Here is a 25,305-nt window from a genome sequence, read left to right as displayed (position 1 = left end):
AACTATGACTCTCTAATATCAGAGAAGGGCGTGTTCCAGGAAGATAATGTGGTGAAATTAGAAAGTCTCCCTGGTTAAAGTAGCTAGGTGTATTTTGTAAAAATCTTATAACTGAGGCTGCATATGTGCTAAGAAACAAAGACAATTTCATGTAAGCAAGTTAAAGAGAGTCTTGGTTTGAGGAGTGAAAGATGTGTCTATATATTGCATTGCAACTTGGGAAAACCACATTATTAGTCATGATGATAAAGGCATCATTTATGATTTCCTTTACTCTGTTCTATTATTTCTATCTTTATTTTCTATTGTATTGTGTGAAATTCTTTACATGTACCATCTTATTTATCTTCAAATAAATATTACTACCATCATTTTACAGAAGAGGAAATGGAAGTTCAAAAGTTTTAAAAGCCCCAGGCCACACAGTAGTGAGTGGACAAACTTAGCCTCAAGCCCTAGACCAGTCTGATTCTAAAGCTTGTGTTTTTAATACTAGTGAAAAAGACAGTGGCTCAGACAATAAAACCATCGTACCATTGTAAGTTTTAGTAGTAAGATGAAAGTCTATGAAATCTAAAAAGGTGGAATTTGAGCTTAGCCTTAAAGGATGGGAGAAACTGGGTAGGGATATGAGAAGCTCTATGAGACTGAATTGCCTGCATTACGTTACACAAACAAAAGAAGAAGGAATCTTCAGGATCAGGGAGTCACTGACTTGGATTTCTCAAATATTTGTAGGTTAATAACATTGTGAATAGAGGCAATTTATTTATGAAAATTTGCTATTGCCTAATTTCATCAATATAATTTTTAAATTTGTGGATTTTTAAAAATAAAAAGCTGTCTCCTAGAATCTATTAGAATAAAAATATATAAAAGATGAGAAAATATTTGACTATTTATAGGAAATTTCTAACTGGGAATTCTAGATTGTCAGTGAGCTATTACAAATCCCAGATAAGTATAGTTTCATTACTATTACTATTAGGATTATTTTTAAAATAAACAAAATCTTACAACTTTCCAAAATTACACTAAGTATTCATCTGTGAATATTTACAAAGACATTTTAGAACGACAAAATGTAGAAAGGACTTAGAACAAAATTCTATTCAACTTTTATTTACTCAGTTCTCTCCTTCCTTCCTCCCTCTCTCCTTTCCTTATTTTCTGTCTCCAGGAGAAAATCTTATCTATATCAGGGGAGGAAGAAAAGCACAAAACTTTGTTTTAAGAAAAGAAAGAGCTGGGCTCGGTGGCTCAGCCTGTAATCCCGCACCTCGGGAGGGTGAGGTGAGTGGATTGCCTGAGCCCACGGGTTTGAGACCTGCCTGGGCAAATTGGTGAGACCTCATCTCTACAATAAATCAAAAAAAAAAAAAAATTAGCCGAGTGTGGTAGCGCACGCCTGTAGTTCCAGCTACTTGGAAGGCTGAGGCGGAAGGATTGCGGGAGCCCCAGCAGGTCGAGGCTGCAGTGGCTGGGAGCGTGCCACTGCACTCCAGTCTGGGCGACAGAGTGAGACTCCAATTCAAAAAAAAAAAAAGAAAAAGAAAAGAAAAGAAAGATTTTTAGGGCATTTTGGCATTAATCCCACTGTGAGATGGAGCTTCTGCTGGAAAAAGAGAACCAAGAAAGTAACGACTTTAATAACTACTCAGCAACATGCACAGAGCTATGGTAGGCAAAGTAAGAAAGTCTGCAGGTCTTAGCTGCAAGGGTTCAGTTTAATGTTCCTGATTCCAAAGGGCTGTCTGCTAGTGTTACTTGTTAACATCAAAAGGACTCAGGAATGAGAATGATGTCATGGTAATAGTTCTAGTGGGATCTTTTGTCTTTGCCCTTACCTTACATTCTACAAGTCAAATTGCAGAAAAACTTTTTTTCTTATCCAAATCAAGCTTTATCACATATTTAATATGAATTTATAGTACTCACTTCACCTAGATAAATTATACCAGTGTCTACTTTTTCAATGATTTAAAAGTTGCTGATTATTAACTCAACAAAAATGCCTAGCTGTGTCCCTGAGCCCTTATAAATCCCAAATAAATGTAGTTTTATTACTAGTATTAGGATTATAAGGATTATTTTACAAATGAATAAAATCCACAACTTCCTCCAAATAGGACTAAGCCTTCATGTGTAAGTATTTACAAGGCCATTTTGGAAAGACAAAAATGTATGCGATTGTAGATGAGTGTACTTTTTCTTTGTTTTAAAAAGGTAATTTTCTGCTAAATGATGTAGAGGTGAAGACAGTTTCATAATGTGAAAAACAAAACACTGTAGACTGATTTTCTGATGTTTTGTGTAAGTACATTTTATCTTAAAATATTGTCATGTAAACAGAGACTTTTTTTTTTTTTTTTTTGAGTTGGAGTCTCACTCCATCACCCAGACTAGAGTGCAGTGGCCGCTCCCGGCCACCGCAGCCTCGCCTGCTGGGCTCCGGCAATACTTCTGCCTCAGCCTTCCAAGTAGCCGGAATTACAGGCATACGCTACCACACCCGGCTGATTTTTTTGGATTTACTGTAGAGATGAGCTCTCGCTGCCCAGGCGGGTCTCGAACCCTCGGGCTCAGGCAATCCACTCACCTCGGCCTCCCAAAGGCGTGGGATTATAGGCTGAGCCACCGAGCCCGGCTTGACAGAGATATTTTATAAAGTTGACACTAGAATTGGCACTAAAATTCTCAATGTCTCTCTCTCTCTCTCTCTCTTTTAAAAATTCTAGATCACGTTGGACTTAACTTGTTCACAAGAGACCTATTTCCTCTAACATATATCAGAATCATCTGGAGTGCTGTTCCTGCCTACTGATTCCTCTCTGGGACTATTATGCACACCCATCAAGATAAATACCCCAAATCTCTATGAAGAAGGACTGCAATTTTTGAGGCACCATTGCCAATGGGTTCGTATGTGATTTCTCTGCTATGTGAATGCTGAGGAGTGAGGTAGAGAGAGAGGCTAAGGTGTACTCTCCCAAATATGCATGTTGGGAGAGTCTGTCTAGTAGACTTTCTTAGAGCATGATCTTTCTTAGAGCATGAGACCAGTCAAGTCAGAAAATATGGTAAAATATAGGTGATCCCTAAGTGTCAAAGAAAACATATTTAGAATAGGTAGGAATGGATTTCTTTAAGATTCAAAACATTTAGGAAGTAAAAAGTATACCTAGATTTTAATAATAAATTCTTTCAAATTTTAGTTCTCTCTGACCCAATGAGAGTCTTCCTCAATAACCTCTTGCTTCTGTCAGTGTTGCACTTGACCTCTGATGTACAGTAACATGTTCCTTCCATGCCTGTCTTGACTTTTGAACTTTCACAGAAATCTGATTTTTAAGAATTGGAAAGAAAATGACTTGACATGGACTAAGCTAAAGTTTATTATCTGTCTTTCTGAGTATCTGAAGTAAAAATAAAGATGATGATTTCGCCTAGATTTCCATGCTTATTCTGTTAATGTTATGTAACAAATAGCACGTACTTCCTCTTTGAGGAAAGACAGTATCGACGTTTACTCCAGATGTGTGGCCATAGTCAAAGTTTCCAGATTAATAATTAAAATCACCCTATTGGCTATGATTATAGGCATGGAGTTTCTTTCTTAAATACTTTGATTAACTGGTTCACTAACCTGAACCCTTCCCCAGGTCCTGTGTTGAGAGTCTTTTGCCTAGAAGCTCCATGTTTCCAGGTTGGTGGCCTGCTATCTTATGAATAAACAGACTAACTATTATATAAACTAATTGAAGTTTAGGCCAGTGGTAAGTACAGGCAAAGTATAAAGAAAACAATCAATATTTTCTTTATGGAAAATAAATGCAATAATCAATGTTTAATATTTTTTAAAACCTTGACATAATAATTATTTTAAAATGATAACTAACTGCTTTACACTTATTTTATAGTACATTTTGCTTTCTTTTACTTTTTTTTTGAGTTGGAGACTCACTCTATCACTCAGGTTGTAGTGCAGTGGCACACTCCTGGCCACCACAGCCTTGACCTTCTGGATTCAGGCAATCCTTCTGCCTCAGCCTTCCATGTAGCCAGAACTACAGGTTGCACTACCATGCCCAGCTAATTATTTTATTTATTGTAAGACAGGGTCTGATCATGTTGCCCAGGTTGTTCTCAAATTTGCTAGCTCAGGCAATATTCTCACCTTGGCCTCCCAAAGTGCTGGGATTATAGGTTTGAGCCACTGTGCTGGCTTACTTTGTTTTCACTTTGGAATATACTGCAGGTGGTCTGGGTGGTAGGTACTTATATGGTTTTAATGTTTCAAGTGATAATGTTCTTAATCTTGTCCTTGTGTAGGGTCAGAGACTCTGTCTGAGCCAAGGTCCTAACCGATTCCATCTGGATGGTTTCTCTTATTAAAACTATGATAATTCCGGTGTTCCCTCAAAAGCAGACAGGCCCCCAGATGAGAGTTCTCTGAACATGTTGGTGTACCAAGATTTCGAATAGAAAGCCATGACTCAACTTTTCCCAATTTACACTATATTATTATAAAAGGGTAGCTCCCCAAAGACAGAGTGCAAATGAAGTGTGCAGTAAAACATCATTGAAAGTGATTGAATGACACTGCATTCTACCTCAGGTGATGAACCTTCCTACTCTCATGACCCATCGGTCACCATGATGTGTGAGGCTGATGAAGTGTCAATTCTTAGATCCAGCCTACTTTTAGGAGACTCTTATTTGAGAGTACACTGTTGATCTTGCTGCCCCATATAAATAGCACCTGAAGAAAAGCAGTTATTAAGAGGTCTGGACAACAATCTTTCCTTCCTAACACACCAGACAGCGTTTTTGTTTGTTTGTTTTTTGTTTTCCTTTCACTTCTGGGTACCATATTTCAGTACTTGTAGATGCTCAGTGAGGTAAATACTTGTTTCAGAGAACTGAAATAAAACAAAAATTTTGTCTTCTGGAATGTCGCTATCATCTTAATTTGTTCTGTGCTGTTGTAATTTTCAAATAATGTATTTTCAAATAAATTATCTTTCATAAAAGCTATAGGAATATCATAAATAAATCTTATATAATATACTCATCCAAATTCTTTGGTTATTTATATCATGTCACCTTTGCACAATCATTTTGTATGTGTGATTGTGTGTATTTTTTTCTGAATGAATTGGCAATATGTTGCAGTCATAATACCATTTTATTGCTAAATACTTTAGTGTATATTTCCTAAGAACATGGATTTTTTTAGATAATCACAGTACAATTATCAAAATAATGTAACCAATAGTAACACAATCTATTCTCCAATCTACATTTTTTAAAATTTCACCAATCTTCAGAACTAATGGCCTTGACTATATTCCAGAATGCAATGCAGAAGAGGAATTTTTTAAGACTTTTTTTGTCTTTCATGATGTTAAATTCATAAAAAGTACAGAACAGTTATTTTTTGGAGAGTTTTTCAGTTATTGTCCTGTTTCCAAAGTAAGAATTATATTAAAAGATAGCAGAAGAGTATCAGACCACCACCTCAATTCTTTCAGTTCACTTTTAAATACTGTTGAGAGACAATCACAAGCATTCATTTCAGATTTACCCCTCATGTGCATATTTTTGGTGTTGCTTTTTGTTTTTGAAAATATAAAAAAAGTGTTCCTTTTTTTTACAGAAAAGCTAACATTAAAAATATACTTACATGTTTTGCACTTTTTTTAGCAATATATTCTGAATATTACATCATGATTTCTCATGATTGTTTCATATGCATGGTAATCACTATGTTTAGACAACATGATTCCATACCTCAAAAACCCAAGAGAATCTGTCAAAAAACTTCTTGCACTGATAAACTTTGTCAAAATCTCAAGGTATAAAATAAATATGCAAAAGTCTGTCATATTCCTCTACACCAGCAATAAAAACAGAAACCCAAATAAAAAGCACAATCCCATTCACAATAGCCACACCAAAAAAAAAAAAAATACTTTGGCAGCTTCCTAACGAGAGAAGTCAACGAACTTTACAACAAAAACTACAAATCACTGCTCAAAGAAATCAAAGATGACACAAACAAACGGAAAAAGTTCCCTGCTCATGGATTAGAAGAATCAGCATTGCTAAGATGTACATCCTACCCAAGGCAATCTACAGATTTAACACAATACCTATTAAATTACCAGTAGCATTCTTTTTAGATCTGGAAACTACAATACAGGAATTCGTATGGAAACATAAATGACCACGAATAGTTAAAACGATCCTCAGCAAAAACAAACAAACAAAAACAAAGCATAAGGCATCACACTCCCAGACTTCAAACTTTATTATAAAGCTACAATAATCAAAACAGCCTGATACTGGTACAAGAACAGGAATATAGATCAATGAAACAGGATGGAAGCAAAACCTCAATTTCTAAACTAACTCATCTTTGACAAAGCCTCCACCATCAACCACTGGGGAGAGGAGAACCTATTCAGTAAATGATGCTGGGAAAACTGGCTGACCACATGCAGAAGACTGAAACAGGGCAACTACCTATCACCTATACACAAAAATCAACTCTAAATTGATCGAGTACCTAAATGTAAAACCTCAAACTATAAAAGCATTAGAAAATGCAGGAGACACCCTTGTGTCTCCTTGTGGAAATTGGAACTGGCAACAAATTCTTTATCAAAACTCCAAGTGTCCATGCTGTAAGACATAAGATAGACAAGTGGGACCTCATCAAACTGAAAATTTTCTGAAACCAAAAATACCATGGAGAGAGCAGGGAGATAGCCCACAGATTGGGGGAAAAATATTTGCCAACCGTATATCTGACAAAGGCCTAACATCTAGGATCTATAAGGAACTTAAACATGCTGAAAAGAAAAAAAAAAGCCCCATTACAAGGTGAGCAAAATATATGAATAGATACTTCTCAAAAGAAGACATATGAGCAGCCAACAGATACGTGAAAAAAATGCTCTGCCTCACTGGTCATCAAAGAAATGCAAATTAAAACCACACTGAGATACCACCTAACTCCAGCCAAGATGGCGACCATCAGTAACTAAAAAAAAAAAACAATGAATGCTGGAGAGGATGCAGTAAAAAGGGAACACTCCTACACTATTTGTGAGAATGTAAACTAATAAAACCTCTGTGGAAAACCGTTTGGCACTTTCTAAAAGATCTAAAAATCAACCTCCCATACGATCCCACAATCCCCCTACTTGGAATATACCTGAAGGAACTCAAATCACCCTATGAAAAAGATACCAGCATGTGCATGTTTATTGCAGCATTATTTACAATAGCAAAAACATGGAGCCAACCGTGCTGCCCATTGAAAGAGGACGGGATAAGAAATATATGGTACATATACATGATGGAATACTACAAAATATGAACTTTGCAGCAATTTGGATAGACTTAGGGGCTATAATAATGGGTGATTTATCACAGAAATAAAGAACTGAATATCACATATTTTCACTCATAAACAAACCTTGAACAACTATCGTAATATTATAAGAAAAAGATTGGCAGTAGTGGGAAACTGCCAGGGAAGGGGGGCACACCTCATGAACAAGGAAGGGTACCTGCATAATAAATATGTTTACACCTAACCCTGAATTGTACCCCACATATTTAAAATAAAAAATTTATTAGAAAAAAAACTGCATAATGTATCAGTATTTGTGTTTCCATGTCATGACCAGGAGTAAATTATTTTTGCTGGTTTGCTTTTCTGAGATTTTAAAAATTTTCTTTCCTAATCTTTCATTATTATTATTATATAAAATATGATAAGAAGGTCAAATCCATTTATCTCTAATGCCCGTTTCAACAGTAGCATAGAATAATTTTTACATCTAATAATCAAAACCTTACTTTCATTCATATTCTTGTGTTTACTCCATGCATATTAATTCAGGATTTACAGTTGATGCCTGTCTTGAAATATATGAGTGTTAACTAAGTTTTCAAATATATCCCAAAATTTTGAGGCAGATTAATGTGCTATACAGATTATTTCCTCATAATAAGCATTCATTAAATGTGTCTAAGATAAATTTGGAGTGTAAGTAGACTGGACCAAGGTCCTGACCATTAAGTACATTTACATTCCCTGCATTGCTAGATATTTTATTTCTGATTACAAGCATATTGAATTCAGTGGGGTTATCTAGAAAGCGAAATGGTTTTGAATCAGTTCTTCCCAGTACTACCTGTTGCTCCTGATAAAACATAGAACCAATCTACAAAAAGGATTTCAACATTATTAAAACACTGAGTTTCATGATATATTTTCTGGGATTTTAAACTCCCTTCTCAGGTAATGTTATATAGCTTAGGTCTATATCAGATATTTATAAAACGAGGAAGATGGTGACACACCCATTGCTTGAAAACTTTGCTTCATTCTGAGCATGGAAGTTAGAGCTGGACCAGAATGGAGGTCAAAGTTGGTCAGAACTGTTTTCAGGTGGAAGTTTCATCACTTCACTATCTATGCAACTTTGCACTGGTTGTTTGACTTTTTAAAATTTGTATACCTCTGTAAACTATGAATATTCTTCTTTAACATGTGGACTTGTTGCAAATATTACATGAAAAAATTTTAGAAAATATACAGTAGGTGTCCATAGATCAATTAAGATTTTAATTACTGTTGTAATTGTCTAGACATGTGACTTCCAGTATTACAATCTAAAAAGTCAGCATAGAAATGTTAAATTTTCACAGAACCCAATGTGGAACTATTGCACTAATAGAGTCCACTAGTGGGGAAAATATTTGTCTAAATATGGATTTTTGCATTGACTCATTTGCTTAGAGCCTGAATACCAAGAAATATTAAACTGGAGAAAATACCATGACATGATTTGTAGCAGTGAAGTTTGGGACCTTGAAATTATAATGTTGACTAAGAAGCTGAAATAGGAAAGGAAAAGATGCTTTGCAGGAAAAATGGCAAGAAATTTGATGCATAGATAAATAGATAAGCTGTTTGATTTAACAGTCATTTGATTGACAAACTATTATTGGTTGATATGAGAAAAGCACGTGTGTTTTAGTAAAAAGTTATGGTAGAATATTGCCCTTTCTAATTCTAAACTTGATAGACTTATACTAGTTAGTCATCTCCTTGGATTAATTTTTATATTATAAACAGGAGTCAAACATAACATTATGCCACTCTGAGAACTTCTGGAATAAAATTCCCTAATTGAAGATAGACATTGGATGCTAATGCCTCAGCACATTAGGAGCAGTGGGAAGAATCTAAAACAGGAGATACAATATCTGACTCTTCCCAGGCTCCAGGTTTTTTTGCTGTACTGGCCTAACCACCCCTTTCTAGAATTTTGGAAAGGTTGTGACAATGAATCTTCCTCTAGACTGCAGTTTTATCCGGGGATGCTTCCAGATGGAGCTATTACCTGAGTGTTGCACAGTTAGGAAAATGTAGAACAAAAGCAATGCCACTTTATTTTAGTCAAAGCATCTCAGAACCTTCCAGAATCAAAGGCAAAAAAAACCAGAACATGATTCCCTACATGTTCTTCTGGACTTAATGTCACTTTAGGGAGAATCTCCTTGAGTGCCCTTAACATCACTTCAGGGAGAATCCCCTTACGTGTCCTTAGCATAAAAGGTAAGCTAATTCTGTGGCCTTCTATAAGTCACTTAGCAACTCCAAGTCTGATCTGGAAAACTGAAACAAAATTTCCTGTCCTATGTATTTACTGCAAAGGGTCAAACAGGATAATGAATTTAAAAGTGCTGTGGGGAAAACAAAATGGAATACTCTTGATAGCACAAGCTAAAATGATCATCTTATGGGGCAAAGACATCACACACTTAAAGACTTTTAAATAAAGTTAAGAAATATGGCCTCACAAACATTGCCAACAGGGAATTGATGGAGGTAGTGAATGAAGCTGAAAAGACTGATAAGGGCACTGGAAACCTCTGGAAAACAACAACTCTCTTATGGGTTCCCGTCTCCGACATCTTACCTTCTTCCTTATCTTATTTGGATTACTGGAGACCAGATTTTGATATGTTACTTTTGCTAGTGCCTCCAACCAACTAGCCAGAAAAAAATCATAGATGGTAAAGAGGAAGAAGAAGACAGGAGAGAAAAGAGAAAGAAAAGACAGAGTTCTGCATATTGCCTGCTCCAAGGCCCCAGCATAGGAGACCCACCCTCAACCTATCCGTTCTTATAATTATTTAAACAAAAATCATGACTCCCATAGTGAAATTCTCTTTTCACGCAGTGCATTATTTGCATGTTTATTGGTTGTTCTAGGATGATAGTTATTATCCACTGACAGTCTCAAGGTAAATAAATACACTAGAAATTTAGGAAAGACTCAAGAAGCTATAAAATATTATTTCTTGACAGAAAGATATTTTATAACAACATTGTGTATAGTGGGTAGGATTATTTTGTAACATAAAGATTAAACCTCAGATGACAGAGGATTTTTATGTATTGCCAGGGACAGAAGCATACAAGGCTCTTCTAAGGAAAGTAATAACTGCAGAAAGTGGTGCTGTAAAATGCTCATGGATGGTGAGCTGGAATGGAAAGAGGGGGCTTCTGGTCAGATAAAAAGATCATGGATATTGTCACAGAAGAGATCCACAGAAGATAGCGGGCTATATTCACAAGAAACTTTCCACGTGGAAAGAAAGTGAATTTTTAGAAATTGCCATGAAAGCCCTATGCAATGAATGGCATTGGGTTCAATTGCCATCCTGTTCCAGCAATTTTCAGATGACCACAGATCTATTAGCAAAATGCCCTCACAGGAGTCCTATCTTCTCCTATAAATGTATGATGTCAATGCTAAATCCCACTGTCATAGTCCATGGTTAAAAAACCATTTCCCCAATGTAAAGATGAAAAAGTTGAGGTTCAGGAACACACAAAACAAGCAAGTGTTGATGCCAACCGCATACAGATCCAAGCTACTTGAACTCCATAGTCGTTTCTGTCACTCAGCATATTTCATAAGTTTCTGTTCAAGACGAAGTGTGAGCCAGCAAGAACAGAAGATTGTGGAAACTTGGAAAAGTTACACAAATTTTCTTCATCCTAGTGTCCATTGTGGTCAAAGGAATTAATGATATTGCTCAAGGGTATAACAAAATTTAATAATGACCACAAAAGCAATGTTTTACTTTTGTTTCCACACTATACAAATATTGGTGAATAATACTTTATTTCTAGTACCAGAAATGCTGTAGACATTCAATATATTTTACTAGCTTAGTTGAATCAAGTGTCTCCAAATGCTTGTTTTCAGGCATAAATGGGTTGATCCCAAACAAGGTAAGCACTACGCTAAGAGTGGGGACAAACAACAACAAAACAAGAGATCATGTTATATTGGAAGATAAATACATTTGGAGTGGTAGTGAGAGAGGGAATATATATATCCCCATAGAGAATTGTTACTGTTTGTTCCAAATTTGTATGTCTAAGAAGGAGGAAATTAAAACATCAGAAATGCTTTAGTGCCTTAAGATTTAAAAAAAAAAAAGAGAACCACCTTTGTAAATTATATTATAGCTGAAAAAAGTGTTATATTGTTCAACAAGTATTTTTTAAAATTGTATTTATATACTTTTTCAACTTGCTTTATTTATGTTTATTTGCTAGAAAGAATGTATGGAAACTAGAATTAAGAAAACAAATGTGATTCCTGTCCTAATTGAGCTTACATTCACATGGAAGATATAGACATGAAAATAAGTATCATTTTTGTATGTTATGACTATGTTAAGTGCTATGAAATGAACAAAGAGATCATTCTGGGCAGGATTGGTATCTCAGTATGATTACAGGTTGATAATTTTAGACATGGGACCTGATGATGGCAGTACTAAGGGGGACATTATTAGTCATAGGCTATATTTAGACTCCTGTGAGGAAGAGGCAACTTGACAGGCAACTTGACATCCCTAACTTCTGAGAAGATTCAACTTTTGTTCTTCAAATAATAGAATGGCTTTTATTTGCCCGAGAGTCAGTTATTTTGAGCACTAAAGAGTTCAACTGTAGTCCAAAATGCCAACCTGATACATTTTGACTGGGAAAATATGACAACACATAATTTCTAAGAATTAATTTTATTATCCAAGATACATGACAGCAGGTTTTGTTGGTATAAGAATCCTATGTGAAAGAATCCATACCACAAGTGGAAAATAAAGAGACCAGATTATGTTTAACAAAGAGAAGGCAACTGCGGTGCAATGTGAAGACACAGAATCTGGAGACAGCCACAAAATATTAAGTAAATCACCTTGTCTCATCAAGTTTCATTTTTCTTCTCTGAACAAATAGATGTTGGAAACAAATGTTTCTTTACTGTCTCTGATGTTTCCTTCTAGGTGAAGGAAACACAGGTAACAGTTAGATTAGGGTAACAAACCTAGCTAATTTCTACCACTTTACTCATTCAGCCCTAGGAAAATTGGCGTAGTGTCATCTGAATGGTAAATTTATGGTGACTAACCCAGAGCTGCTCTGTTCACTTCCTCTCTTTTCTTTTTAGGAAGCTGCCTCAAAAGAGTGAGGGCCTCCACTGCAGAGCTGATTGTCACGTGGGTGAATCTGTCAGTGTTAAGAAGCTTGATGATAGTCTTAGATGGCTATAATTAGGCTATCAAGTCATAACATACTGATCTGGTTAGAATTTTAATTCATCTTTCAACTGGTTTAAACTCTGGTGTTGAAGATAAGTTTTGTTTAAAACTTCAGCAATAATAACTTATGACTTAACGTTCTTTTGTGACAATTTAACGTGATGATGAATTTAAAACAGGTGTGTAAATTCAAAACACCACATAATCTTGTGGGTTTTTTATTCTAGCAATATTATTATAACTAAAACTCAATTCTCAAAAGTAGAAATAATAATGGAAGAAAAGAATTAAGTCTCTGGAATTTTCAAGCAAAGCTAGAGTATTCCTGGGATGCCTCAGCTTCAGGTGACACCATTTTTATTGATCATTTTCATCTCTCAGAAACTGGTCTTGGCCAGGCTTGTTGGCTCAGCCTGTAATCCCAGTGCTTTGGGAGGCTTAGGTGAGTGGATTGCCTGAGCCTGCAGGTTCGAGACCAGCCTGGGCAACTTGGCGAGACTGCGTCTCTACGATACATCAAAAATTAGCTGAGCGTGGTAGTGCATGCCTGTAGTTCCAGCTACTTGAAAGGCTGAAATGGAAGGACTGCCAGATCCAGCAGGTTGACGAGGTGGCCGTGAGCATGCTACTGTACTCCAGCTTGGGTGAGGGAGTGAGATTCCAACTCAAAAAAAGACCAATGAGAGGTGCCTGGTGCTATAAGGAGGCCCAGAGTTTTCATTCCCACAGTGTCCTGCCTTCGGGAGCAAAGACATGAAAAGGGAGTTGTCTCTTAGATGGTGGCCTTCACTTCTAGACATGGCTGAGATGGATGGTAATTAGGTGAGGGCCAGCTAGGCCAGCTTCACAGAGAGGCAGCTTCCCCTCCCACCAGCCTCCTATCCCCAGCCCACACAGCCAGACCTGGGAGAAGGAGGCAGCGAGGACTCGTTCACACCTCACAGAGGCTGATGGGTAAGTGCCTTGGCCTCTCCCAGGACAGAGTGAGTGGGGACAGCGAAGGGTCTATCAGCTTGGAGGTAGGGAACACAGCCCCAACAGTGGCCTGCAAAGAAGGCAGACAGCAGCCAGGGGCATTTGGGGTGGTCAGGGACAGTTAAATGCTGCGAGTGTCCTGGGGATGGAGATAAGGCCGACATGGCTGGGTGTGGGTCACAGGGTGAGAAGTGGGAAACTGGAGCCAGGTGGAGGCCAGGAAAACTGCACTGGGACTTTGGCTTTTGCTCTAATGGAGGCTGGGTCCCAGAATGAAGCTTAGGTGACTACTCTGGGTGCTTAGTAGAGACAGGTCACAGAGGCTACAATAGCACCTGTAGTTCTGGCTACTTGGAAGACTGAGGCAGAAGGGTGACCTGAGCCCAGCAGGTTGAGGCTGTGGTGGCCGTGAACATGCCACTGCACTCCAGCCTGGGTGACAGAGTGAGACTCCAACTCAAAAGAAAAAAAATATAGTTGGGTGTGGTGGTGTGCCCCTATAGTTCCAGCCACTTGGAAGGCTGAGGTGGAGGATCAGATCACCTGAGCCCAGCAGGTTGAGGCTGTGGTGGCCATGAGCAGCGTGCCACTGCACTCCAGCCTGGGTGACAGAGTGAGACTCCAACTCCAAAAACAAAACCATGCGGCAAGAGGTTTGGGGGCCTGCCTGGTAGCCCCTGCACAGAGCAAGCAACCCATACACCCACCCGCCAGGCCTGGGGCAAGACATAGGGCTGTAAGAGCCTGCACTCATGGCCCAGTAGAAGGTTCTGACTGGCATGTGGACATGGCTGAGGCTGACTTGGGTATTCACACCTCCAACCCCTGCCCACTCATAGCCCTGCTGCCCAGCTCCACACAGCCTCTGTTCAGCCGTGCTCCTAGAGCTCCACTGACTCACAGCAGAGTTGGGTTCCAGGCCCAGCTCCAGTTGAGGAAGTCAGGGTCCACACCAAACACTGGCTGCACTTGGGACTCATGGGATGGGGTGCGGAGTAGGGGGTGCCTGTGGCCTCTGGATGATCCTGTTCTTTGGGGAGAGGCTGTGCCACCTGAGCGGGCATCTTAACTCCTTCGTGTCCTTCTCCATGACCATCCCCCACAAAGGTGCTGGGTTGTGCAGTGGAAGGGAATTTGCGTTGGAAGCTGAGAACTCACAAAGCCTTCTGCCCACCCATGTCCCATCTGTTCCAGCCAGCCAGGAGCAAGGTGTGTGGTACGCAGTTGTCAGCAGCCACTTTGTACTGTACCAGCTCTCTGTCTGCCTTCCTAATCCCTGCTGTCAGTCAGTGTCTAGGTTTGTTTTTGTGTGTTTTCTTGCCTGCCCTTCCCACACATGCTGGCTTCCTGGTTCCACTGCCTGAGTCCTGGATACCTTGTCCAACAGCTTTACTCTTGTCACCCTTTCAGACCTGTGGTTCTTCCTGACCTCATTACTTACTTTTCTGTGACTTCTCCCTGTGGGCCTTCCACTTGCAACAGGCAGCTACATTAGTATCTTTTCTCCTGAGTCACATCTTGAGTTCCTTAGAGGGGTAAAGTATATGTCCCAAGATGACCCTTACTCTGATCAGAAACATCATGGATTCCATTTGCTAGGCTATCCTTGTTGTTCTGGCCATTTGGGTGGAGTCATGGTTTTGGTGGTGAGAGAAGACTTCAACTGTCAACTGTCTAGTCTGTCTCCCTGCCTTTTCCTCTGGAAAATCCTCTTACCTAAGCCCAGGAACTGGGCTGGGGATTGGCAAAAGCAGAATGGTCAAGAGGTCAAAGGATGCTGGAGGGTCATAACACTGAAAGATGAAGATGAGAATTGCACCCAGATATGGAGACTTGTGGATCAGAATGCTGGCCTGGGAGAAGTTTCAGGGAATTGAGGTTGTGATCAAGTTAAAGAAGGGTTAGTGGGGAAGTGGAGGAAAAGATTATAATCAAGGGGAAACTCTCAGAAATGGTAGTCCTAGCTTTGTGTGATGGTAAGTTTCAGGATACAGTGAAACTAGGGCCTCTTATTGGTTCTTTGACAGTCCCAGAGTTCCGATCATTAATACCAAGATTTGTTTGTACTGATCCAGTCCTTCTACATAAATCTGAACTATTCTGTCTGATTTCAGAGTGTCAGAGCCTGCCATAGGACCCCAGGGCTATCTGTAGCATTCGTGGACTTATCTCAGCAAAATATGATGACATCCTAACTGGAGACTCTGTTGTAAAATGAATGTGTTTAGTCTCACTATGTGAGAAAAGCCTCTCTTTAAAGAAGAGTGTACAGAAAACATCTACTACACTTTTAAATTAGACCACAGATTTCATGAAGAGGTTCAGGGAGAATCCGGTAAGTATATGTGTTTAGTTGAGGTGCAAACAGAGCTGGAGTTGACAAGGAGCAAACATGGCCTTGGCCCACGGAGCTTTTACTCTACCTGACCATGGTTCTCTTGCTCCTTCTGCTGTAACAGCCACGTCCTGGTCACTCTCCTTGCATTTAGGCCTTGCTTCTGCTTGTCCCCTCATTTATGCATATGTCTTGACTCACCAACTAGACTCTTCATTCCTGGAGACTACCAAGCATGTTCTCTTCTTTTTTCTGCCCCAAAGAGGTTCCACACCTTGTACAGGAGAGATGCTCAGCAACTAGTTTCTTTTTTTTTGAGTGAGAGTCTCACTTTGTCTCCTGGGCTGGAGTGCAGTGGCATACTCATTGCCACCGCAACCTTGACCTGCTAGGCTCAAGTCATCCTTCTGCCTCAGCTTTCCAAGTAGCTGGAACTACAGGCATGTGCCACCATGCCCAGCTAATTTTTTGATTTATTGTAGAGATGAGGTCTAGCCAAGTTGCCCAGGCTGGTACCGAACCCCTGGGCTCAGGCAGTCCTTTCACCTCAGCCTCCCAGAGTGCTGAGATTACGGGCGTGAGCCACCACACCCAGCCAGCAACTATTTTCTTAATGAATTTGTTTTTTTAAAGACAGACCAAGACCCTCAGTGTATGTATGCCTGAAACCACGGAGAGTATTGGACTTTATATTATATATACAGCAAAACTAGCAGAAATTTCATTTTCCTTCTTCACAATTTCAGGAACAGAAGATTCATTTTTAATGTAGATCTTAGTAGCCTCAGCATACGACTTTTTTGTTGTTGCTTACCCTTATTAAATTGAGAAATTTTACCTTTTCAATTACAGGAAGCACTTTACAACTTCACTACTTGTGTGCTTTGGGGTCATTTTTAAGTAAAATAAAAGTTGCTTGAACATATGCACAGCAATACTAATATAGCCAATCTGATACCTGAGACAGGTGGCCAATGTACACAGTGTGAATGAGCTGGACAAAGGGATGATTCATGTCCTGGGCAGGACAGGGTGGGGCAGGGCAATGCAAGATTGCATCATGCTACTCAGAACGGCATCTGATTTAGAAGTTAGGAATTGCTTATTTCTAGAATCTTCCATTTAATGTTTCCAGACCGCAGCTGATCATGGGTAACTGAAACTCTGAAAAGTGAAACCACAGATTAGAAAGGACTACTGTATATAGATATATAGGAGGAGATTCATTATGGGCTCATGTGATTATGGGGCTGTAAGTCACATGACCTACCATTTGCTAGAGATCCAAGAGAATCAGTGGTGTAATCCAGCCCCAGTCCAAAGACTAGAGAACTGTCCTAGCTGATGGTGGAAGACTCCTACTTGGAGGCCAAAGGCCTATGAACCTTGGGGACAGTGGTGTAAGTCCTGGAGTCTGAAGGCCCATGGTGTGAGTCCTGGAATCAGGAACTTCAGTGTCCAAGGGCAGAAGATGAATGTCTCATCATTCACTCAAGGAGAGAGAAAGAATTTGTCCTTTCTCCACCTTTTTGTTCTATCTGGGGCCTCAATGATTTGGATGATGCCTACCCACGTTGGTTAAGGCAGATCTTCTTTCTCGGACTACTGATTCAAATGCAAATCTCTTCCAGAAACACCCTCACACACACCCAGAAATAGAGTTTTGCCAGTTATCTGGTCATCCCTTAGCCCAGTCACATTTATGCATAAAATTAACAATCACAGCCAGCATAGAGATAATAATTGAAGTTGTAGGGCTAAATAAAATGAAATCATCCAAAGAGAAAATATAAGAGTGTGATAGGAACACCAGAGCTCAGGAAACTGAGCCAGTGAAGAGGACCAAGCTCACTGTGATGGGGCAGGAGGAAAAACATAGTGACACGGCGTCTCAGCATCTCAGAGACCAAAGAATGGATTTTAAGAAGATAATTGTTCTCAGTGTCAGCTGCCAACAAGTAGAATTGGATGAGAAGTCAGAAAAAGCTGTTGGATATGGTACTTCTGATAGTAGTCTGCAGGATATTGTGGGAGCAGAAGGTGGATGTGGGGGGGGTGCTTAGGGTAGGATGGGGGGAAACGGAGGTAAGAGTTGGGAAGTAGCCTAGAGTGTGAAGCCCTGATGAGGACAGGTCTTTTTTTTTTTTTTTTAGATTCAGAGACTTGGATATGCCTGTAGCATTGAGAGAATAAGGATTGAAATGTTAGCTGTGTACTATAGCTCACAGCTGTAATTCCAGCACATTGGGAGGCCAAGCTGAGAGGATCCCTTGATGCCAGGAGTTTGAGGGAAGCATAATGAGATTTGTCTCTACAAAAATTAAAAATAAAAGTTAGCTGGGTACACACTTGGGCGGCTGAGGCAGGAGGATTGCTTGAGCCCAGGAGTTCAGGGCTGCAGTGAGCTAGGATCACAGCATTGCACTCCACCCTGGATGAGGGGGGGAAAAGATTGAAATTCTGTGGGGGGTAGGGAGGGAAATTCTTAAGTCCTGGGAATTCCTTGCTCAAGTGGAAGGTCAGCCCAGGTATGAAGCAACACTTCTTCAGAAAATACCAAGAAGCAAAGAAAACGGGCAGGACAGAGGACATGGAAGTATGCCTCCAGGCCTGCAGTTACCCACTGGGGTCTGTGTGATTGGTATTTGGAACAGGGGTGTTTACTTTTAAAAGATTATCTTAGGGTTTTTTTTCCCCTACCATACCCAGCTAGTTTTTGATTTGTTGTAGAGACGAGCTCTTGCCAAGTTGCTCAGGCGGGTCTCGAACCCGCGGGCTCAGGCAATCCACTAGCCTCGGCTACCAAAGCTCTGGAATTACAGCCTGAGCCACTGAGCCTGACCTTTTTTTTTTTTAGGATTGAAAACAGTAAAGGACAGACTACTGCTGCTCCTCTTGCCTGTATCTTGTTCACAAAGGTGAGGCATAGCAAGCTATTTAAAAATGCAAAACATCAGCTAGGCTCCGTGGCTCAGCCCGTAATCTCAGCACTTTGGGAGGTCAATGTGAGTAGATTGCCTGAGCCCGCGGGTTCAAGACCAGCCCGGGCAACTTGGTGAGGCTTCATCTCTACAATAAATCAAAATTTAGCTGGGCGAGGTAGTGTGTACCTGTGGTTCCAGCTACTTGGAAGGCTGAGGTGGAAGGCTGAGGTGGAAGGCTGAGGTGGAAGGACCTGAGCCTAGCAGGTCAATGTGGGGTGGCCGTGAGCATGCTTGCCACTGCATTCCAGCCTGGGCAATGGAATGAGACTCCAACTCAAAAAAAAAAAAAAAAAAAAAAAGCAAAAAAAGTCAACTGAATACGATGGCTCACACCTGTAATCCCAGCATTTTGGGAGGTGGAGGTGAGAAGATTGCCTGAGCTCAGGGATTCGAGATGAGCCTGGGCAGCTTGGTGAGACCTTGTTTCCTCAATAAATAAAAAAACTAGCCAGGCATGGTGGTGTGCACCTGTAGTTCCAGCTATTTGGAAGGCTGAGACTGAAGGATCGCCTGAGTCCAGCAAGTTGAGGCTGCGGTAGCCGTGAGTGTGCCCCTGTACTCTAGCCTGGGATACAGAGTGAGATTCCAACTGAAAAATAAATAAATAAATAGCCAACCCTAACTGTGAACAAATCTACCAGCCTGTAAAGAGAGTTAGAAATTGGAGCTGAAAGGACATTGGACTTAAAAGAAAAGTTTCAGAGTGTGCTTGGTTGATTCTGTTAGTTTACTGACTTTATTCTATTCCTTTTGTTTTGTTCTGTTTATTTCTCTGTAAACCCCATCTTTGTATAGAGGAATAGCACACCAATAAGGTGGTTGGTTAGCTTGTACATTAGCATCATTGTATGTTTTAGTTTTTTCATATGGTTGTTGGTTAGTTTTTAGTCATGGTTTATTATTTTTATTTGTTTCTTTCTTTTGTGGTCTATGAAGATGACCTGATGGATCAGGAAATCAATACACCATGTATCACTTAAAAAAAATAATAAAAATAAATAAATAAATAAATAAAATAAGCAAATAATCTTACATGAATATATACTTTTTGTATTGTATCTGTATTGTTTCTGGCTGTTCCAAAAATACTGTCTTACCCAAATTGGCTGAGTTTATCTTCTGTTTTGTTTTAAAATAAAGGTTTTAGATTGTAGGACTGTTGATCTTTTTAAGAAAACACTTTTGACTTGCTCCTACCATCTTTTTGTTAAAGCTGTGATCTCAAACTGGTCTCTTTTTCATACAGACTTAGTAAGTAGATCCCATTCATTGTCTTTTTCCTGGCTATCTGTCTGTCTGTCTTTTATGTAATTTGATATCTACAGGGGCCTTAGGACTTGGTCCAAAATTTTACCCCATATCAATCAATGTTTACTTTGAAGAATCCATATACCCACTGAATCACAATTTGTAAGTGGAAAGCCAGGGAATTTACATAAAAAGTAAATAAATAACTTTTCACGTAATTCAAATACTTGTTTTTTTGGAGCCACTGATATAGAATTTACCAGTCTTCTACTTTGATGGGCAAACAGTCTACTAGTACAGTGAAAATAACTCACTTCATTGGCCTTGTCTGCAAAGGATATTGGAACAGAAACCTCATATAGTTCTACGGAAAGTCTTGGTACTCTCATAGACTCACCCACCCCCAGCTCCTCACTTGTGGTCAGGCAGTATAGTAAAGACAGGAAAAGACAGTGAAAAAGTCCTAAGTGCAATACCAGCAAATTTGAGCATTTCACCAGCCCTCTACAGTTTTCTAAGCTCTTTAAAAAATGTAAACACTGGCAGTTTGCGGTGTGCTTACTGACTCCAGGCCAAAAGGACCAGCAATATTGCTTCCTTTCCCCCCCAAAAAGTCACTACCTATTAATTAAAGGAAATTAGGAATAAAAATTTGAAAGCAGAGTTACTCAGTCTCCCTACCTGAAGAAACCTGCTATTATCATTTGTATATGTTACTTTCAAGTCCCTTTTCCATGTGGGTTTTTTTTTTTTTTCTTCAAGAAACATCATTGTGATCCTGTTGTTTTGTTTTGTTTTTTGGAGTCAGAGTCTCACTCTGTAGCCCAGGCTGAAGTGCAGCGGCATGCTGCTCACAGCTACCACTGACATAAGTTTTTCCCCTTAGTAACTCTTTATGAGGCATAATTTTTAATGGCCTCATGCTTCCTTATGAGGCTTTTTTTTTTTTTAAGCACAAAACCTACCATGAGTTGTAACAGTTTGTAAGTGCTGGCTTCATAATAGAAGCATCTGGTGAACTTTAAAAGTTTTTTTTTTTTGGTCATGAAATATAGCTACCGCACAAAAAAAGATCATAAAACACAAATGTCCAGCTTAATGAATTGTAAAAGTAACACACGGGGCAAGACATAGCCTGTGGCTGGCATGCTCCAGCCCTCTAAAGGACATGCTTCTTCCCAGTGCTTTCCCTTCCCTTCCCATCTGCAATCACTATCTTGACTTTCAGTAGGTCACTTTCTTGTTTTTCTTCATAGCTTTACTACCTGATTGCACATCCATAAACAATAAAGTTGACTTTGGGTGGGTTTACATGTTTGAAGATAGTGTCATATAGTGTGTGTTCTGTTGTCTGCCTCTTTTCATTAACAGCGTGTCCTCATGACTCATTGGTGTCGTGATGTGATATTCCAAAGCACACCATGCTGCAGTTCATGTATCCACTCTGTTGATATACCTTAGGCTTTTCTCTAGCTGTGTACCCATGAACAGTCTTGCATGTATTTCTGGTGTATATAAGCACTTCTTTCTATGGTAAATATACTTTGGGTTAGAATTGCTAGATTCCTGGGCATGTGTTACTGTATCTTCAGTTTTACTTAATGTTGTCAGATGTTTTCTAAAGTTGTTCCATCATCACCTTATATCCCCAACAGCAATGAATGAGCATTCCTGTTCCTCATATCATTGCCAATACTTGCTGTGGTCAGACTTTTAAATTTTTGTCATTCTGATGAGTGTGTAAAGTGTCACATTATTTTAATTTGCATTTTCCTTTTTTCAAATGTAATTGAGTAACTCTTTTCTCATTTTCTTCCTCTCTCTGCCTTTTAAAAAATTTTGGCTATTTTATTTCTTTTATTAAATGCTCACTTTTTCAAATTCCATCGTCCTTGTTTGATTGTCTTAACTGATTTATAGTAGTTCTGTGTATATTCTAGATCTTATGACTGTAGTGCTGCTGACTTTCCCTAATGCAGTATCCGGTGGTCCTTATGCTTATTGCGAACATCGGCTACTTTGAAACTCTGATAGAAATTGTGGAGGAGGAGCCTGCTACAGTTACTTACCTCCCAAAGGATCCCTGAACTCTTGATTAAAATCCCTGCTGAAATGGCTCTCTCAGTCTGTTCAAGAAGGAACTCGCTCCACCTACACTTGGGGAGGTCCCTGGACAATTTTCCTTCAGCCTGTGACACAGAGAACAGTGTTCTTTTCTGACACCTCTCACTATTTAGTCCTCATGGGAGGCGTCTATGTTTTAAAACCTGTGGTCTCTGACAGGGATTTGGGGCACAGGATGCAGTTGCTTTACTTGCCTTCTCCAACCTCACCACCCAAGCTTCTTTCGCTGACCATCTTTGAATAACCTGTTCGTCCATCGGAAATGAAGTCCAGGCAGGAACACCAGGCCCATGGGTACAGTTCTGTGAGGTGGAGTCAGAGTCAGGTTCCAGGGCCACACAGACACTTCTAGTTAGAAACAGAGAGTGGATCCTTTGTGTTTCGTTTCTTAGGATCTTGTATTTCTTCTTTGCTGTGTGGCTCTTAGAGGTCCCTTACCTGCTGTCCTGCTTCCTTGTCATGCTCCACCATCTCCTGCTGCTGCTGTCAGGTGAAAATTCCCACCATGTAACTGTGTTATCTTCTTGCCCTTGGATATGCAGTGGTCCTCATCTTCTCCAGGACAGGATTTATCCCTTTGGCTTCCCATCCACTCTCACCCAGCTGTGTCCCCCACTGGCCACCCACCTCTGCCTGGGACTCGGCAGCTGTGCCAAGCCACTCTGGACTCCCCTGGGTTGCATGGAGTGTGCATTGTGGTTATCCAGAGAAAGACCTTCTCTCCATGTATGCAGATCCTGTCTCACAACACTGCCCAGATGTCGCTATCTCTATAACATGTACCAATGCTTACTAGCCAAAAATTGCCACTCCTTCCCAGATTCCTTCCTAAGGTCCCTTGTTTTCCCTTGGAGTTTGTTTCATGGAGCTTGAGGGACAGAAATCCTGCTGTCCCTGTCAACTGTGGATTGCTAGAACTTTCACTGAAGGCTGTTATCAGAAAGCATCTCATATTGCCCTGTAAGCTATAGCAGGTTTTTATTCCAAAAAGTAGAATTGTTGGTTCCCTTTTCCAGATCATGTTGAATTGTTTTCCCAAGTGCTTACACAAATTTACACTCCTACAGTGATGAATTTTTCACTTTTTCATGTCCTTACTGTCCCTTGACAAATTGCCTGACTTTTTCATTTTGTCTGTCTCTTAGATATAAAATAGTAACTCACAGATTTTCTTTGTACCTTTGTGTACTAGTGAGATTGAGCATCACATCTCTGTGTGTGTGCCCTAGGCATTCATGCTTCCTCTTCTGTGTTGTGTCTTTATTTTACCTAGTTTTCTCTTTTTTTCATTTCTTGGCACTCTTTATATGTTCTGGCTATCCTTTTTTTTTCTTTTTGAGTAAGAGTCTCACTCTGTTGCCCAGACTGGAGTGCAGTGCACACTCATGGCCACTGCAGCCTTGACCTGCTGGGCTCAGGCAGTCCTTCCACCTCAGCCTTCCAAGTAGTTGGAACTACAGGCAGGAGCCAAAATGCATGGCTTATGTTTTTATTTATTATAGAAGAGAGGTCTCACCAAGTTGCCTGGGCTGGTTTCACAATCCTCTCACCTCTGCCTCCCACAGTGCTAGGATTATAGGCATGAACCACTGCACCTGGCACCTGGCTATCCTTTGTAGGTTAAAAAGAACACATATTTTCTTAGGTTCATTCTGTTTCGTTCTGCCACCATGTCTAGGGTTCTGTATCCTGTGTGGGCTGGGGTAGCTCCCCATGGTCTACTACCCACCAACAGGAGGGGGGAAAGGACAGGAAGAGGACACTGCTCCTTTCAAAGTTGAGATTTGGAGGTTGCTTATGTCACATCCACCAACATCCAGTTGGCTGGAGCTTAGGTCTCTGGGCACACCAGGCTTCAAGGGAGGCTGGGAAATGTACCCTACATTCCACAAAACCATTTACCCAAAGAAAAATTAGAAGAGAATGAATTGGAGACTATGGATGGACTGAAATACTTGGGAGAGTTTAGCCCTGGGAAGAGGCTAAGGAAAATAAAGTTGTCTTCAAATTAATTGTCTCCTTCTCAACCTTCTTCTGACAAATGTTGATATCCTTCATATTACTAAAACTTCACTTAAAGAGTTCTTAACTGCGGGGGGCCGGCCCCTGCAGAGATTTAGGGAATCCCTTGGGAGGTGTGGTGGTGTTGGCGATTCTGTAGGGATAGATATTAAAAGAAAGAAAGAAAGAAAGAGGGGAGAAAGAAAGAGACTGGACTCTGTCTAGTGCAGAAGCCATTTAATGGGACGAACCATAAGCCTTTTATCCCAAATTTTCACAGGTTAAATCACAAGACTTTCATGAAGCCAGTGGATGAGGGGTGTCCCCTACCCACCAGGTGTTTCCTCAGGCATGAGGAAGGACAATAACAAAACATTACATGAACACAAAACCAGGTGGATGAGGGGCATCCCCTACCCGCTGGGCATTTCCTCAAGCTTGAGGAAGGGCAATCCCAATCAAATCACAAGACACTTACATGAACACAAAGCCAGGTGGGTGAGGGGCATCCGCTACCCACCAGGTGTTTCCTCAAGAATGAGGAAGGGCAATCCCCAAATTATCTCACTGTTCCTCATGCTTGGTTAATATTCCTCAAAAGCAATACAACAATTTCTAGCATCATAATATTCCAATGATCAATAACTTTTAAAACTTATGCATACATAACACCTAATGACTAACTTAAATCTTAATTCCTTTCTATTTTACGCTAATTCTACCTACACTATAGAAACTCTTAATTATAGCCCAACCCAGTTCCTAAAGAATGTGACCCAGTCAAAAGATCACACTGGGCTGTTTCTAGGAACAATTGATTACAATCTCCTAACAAAATGGCTGTTCTAAAATCCTATATATCTACCTTAATTTCTATAAAATTTCTAATTCCTAATCCTAATATACAAAGCTGATCATCAGCAATAAAGCTTCTAAAAATAAAACCCAAATATAAACTGTAAATTGTACTAAGGCCAAAACCACAGTAGG

At 39.9% G+C, this 25,305-nt stretch overlaps 1 pseudogene; it reads right to left on the bottom strand.

The window, feature by feature from the left end:
• Positions 1–13,787, bottom strand: part of LOC103266269 — a 38,995-nt pseudogene extending 25,208 nt beyond the window's left edge.
• Between the last annotated feature and the right edge of the window lie 11,518 nt (positions 13,788–25,305).

The sequence above is a fragment of the Carlito syrichta genome, unplaced genomic scaffold (genome assembly GCF_000164805.1).
Source record: "Carlito syrichta isolate Samal-C Ts95f unplaced genomic scaffold, Tarsius_syrichta-2.0.1 Scaffold307118, whole genome shotgun sequence".
NCBI lineage: Eukaryota > Metazoa > Chordata > Mammalia > Primates > Tarsiidae > Carlito > Carlito syrichta.
Note: the sequence above shows the minus strand (reverse complement) of the source record. Positions and strands in the feature narration are given on the sequence as shown.